Here is a 2,939-nt window from a genome sequence, read left to right on the forward strand (position 1 = left end):
CAGGTGGAGCTGCCACTCGACCAGTCACGGATATATGTTCCATTCAGACATTATAGCACATGTGACAGAAAATTACGTGATGTGATTTGATATAGGTATCTTGTACTGTATTGTATTTTTGTATTTTATTCATTATTCATGAATAAAAATTGTTCAGTCTTTAGAAAAACCTTTGCAAGCCCAGTTTAAACGAAATTTTTGTTATCATCTGCTTTGTGGGGAAATAATCAGGGCAGTGGATGATTCTGAATTAAATTGCTGTTTACTGACACTGTGATTTACTTTTTGTCCTTTTTTTCAGATCATTAATCCACATCGTTTTTCAAGTAAGCAAGTCTTTAGTATAATAAGCCTCATCTGAGAATCTTAAAATATCTGTTTCTGATTCTGCACACTACATGCACTCACAATGGCATCATGCTGGTCAAAGAGGCGCAAATGTAGGTCAATGCTTAAGGTCACAGAGTCAGAGATACTACAGCAATTTGAGGAGACCTTGAATAATACAAATATGCAAGGCAAGACTGACACAGCATCGGAACATGTAGAGTGCCCAAGGGAAGTAGTGGATCCAATTGTTTCAACCTCTAGTCACGCAGTTGTAGAGGAGCTACCAGTTATAGAGGAGCTTCCAGTTATAGGGAACTATGAGCCAAGTTCAGAATTCAGTGAGACCCATGAGTCAATAGACACAACTCATATTGATTCAGATGATACTGAAACTCCAACTACAGAGTTTTTGATGACTGGTCTGAGATTTTGGGCCTCTACATTTTCAGTCTCTCTGGTGGCATTAACTGCACTTTTGAGCATTTTGCGTGTGTTTCATCCAGAATTGCCTAAAGATGCTCGGACAGTTCTGAGGACGCAAGGTCAAATAATAACTAAGAAGATGGAGGGTGGAGAATACTATCACTTTGGCCTAACCAATGGCTTAATGTCGAGGCTTAAATCTTTGACTCTCCCTGCCATCTTGAACACACTTAAGTTGCAGTTCAATATAGATGGGTTACCACTATTCAGAAGCAGTAGACTTCAGTTCTGGCCAATTCTTGCAATGGTAGATGTTGATTACACCAGATCTCCCTTCCTTGTTGGCCTGTTCTGTGGCCTTAGCAAGCCTAAAAGTGCCTCGGAAATCTTGGGCCCATTTATTGAGGACCTTAAGGCCATTCTGGAGAAGGGTTTAATTTATAATGGGCAGCAGCTAATTTATTAAAAACACCAAGGGTCACAATGGTTACTCAGGTTGCGATAAATGCATTCAAGTGGGTGAATGGCAGGGCAAAATGACATTTCCTGATGTCAATGCTGAATTAAGAGCCGACGCAGACTTCGCCTCCATGATCGATGAGGACCACCACTTGAGTCGAACGCCATCTCCCCTAGTTAGTGTAGTGAAAATGGTGACAATGTTCCCATTGGACTACATGCATTTATGTTGTCTTGGGGTAACCAGAAAAATGCTGTATATATGGATGCGGGGCAAATGTCTTGCAACTAGGTTGGGCAGTAAAACAATTGGGGAGATTTCTGTGAAGTTGAAGGCATTGACACCTTACACTCCAACTGAGTTCAGTCGCAAACCCAGGGAACTTCGCAGAAATTGATAGGTGGAAAGCAACAGAGCTCCGGTATTTTATGCTATACGCTGGCCCTGTAGTGCTGAGAGATACTGATTCCTTTGGAGATGTTTAACAACTTTATGTTGTTTTCTGTTGCTATGCATCTCCTTTTGTCTCCTGGGACATCAGAGAACATGGTGGACTGTGCTCACAAATTGCTAATTTCATTTGTGAGTCACTTTGGGCAGCTATATGGCAGAAGTGAAATAACTTACAATGTCCACCAGCTGACACACTTGGCAGCAGAATATCATCTTTATGGTCCCTTAGATAACATTGCTGCCTTTCCTTACGAGAACTATTTGGCCCAACTGAAACATTTACTGCGCAAACCTCATTTGCCTTTACAGCAAATAGTTAAAAGGCTTTCTGAAAGAGACCCTCAGACACCCCAAATCAACAAAGGCCATAAATTCATGCACCTCCATCATGATGGTCCATTGGTGCCTCATTTGGGACATGGGGATCAGTATAGAAAGGTTGTAACTAAAGATTTCACCTTATCATGTAGGTTTGGGGATAATTGCATTCAGATAGTTGAGGACATCAGCTCTTGTTGACAACATAATCAAAGTAGCTGAGGAAACATATGTGATCTTCCGGAAATTCACAAAGAAGGAATCATATGTCCAATACCCATTCGAATCAGCCATCATTGGCTGTTACAAAGTGTGGGACTTACGCAGCGGTGTTGGTGTTGTAAAGCTCCAAATAATAAAAAACAAATATATACTTTTCCCCGATAAAAAAAAAGAGTTCATAGCCATTCCCCTCATACATACAAAGTAAATCATTTTTGTACAAATCAGTTCATAAAAATCAGTTGAGTTCATAAAAATCAGTTCATAAAAATCAGTTCAGTTCATAAAAATCAGTTCATGTGTTAATAACCAAACATTATCTTTACCATAAAAATAGTATGAAGCAGTGGTGCCTTGTAAAGTTCCACAGTGGTGGAACAGAAGTTGTGCCACACATATGGCTTCAGGGGGAGAAAGTTTTCTGGCCTCCATACCCTCTAAAAGAGTCTGGCAAGGTTCGTGCTGCCATCAGTAGGAGGGAGGAACCAAAAGAAAATTGGCAGACTTATGAGCCTGTCAGGGTCCTCATAAGCCGAGGTGGGTATTGTTAAATCGGGTTGACATTTTATCATAGCCCTTTGTATCAGTATTTCATAACAACTCTGTGTCTGCAGATACCTTTGAGGAAGCAGAGAGGTGCCTGGAGAGGTATTTGAAGCAGCAATGCGACACCACTGATATCCAGTCAGAGGAGGGGAGCCAACAGCCTCAGAAAAGGAGAAAGAAGTAATAA

Source organism: Xyrauchen texanus, chromosome 7, assembly GCF_025860055.1.
Source record: "Xyrauchen texanus isolate HMW12.3.18 chromosome 7, RBS_HiC_50CHRs, whole genome shotgun sequence".
Taxonomy (NCBI): domain Eukaryota; kingdom Metazoa; phylum Chordata; class Actinopteri; order Cypriniformes; family Catostomidae; genus Xyrauchen; species Xyrauchen texanus.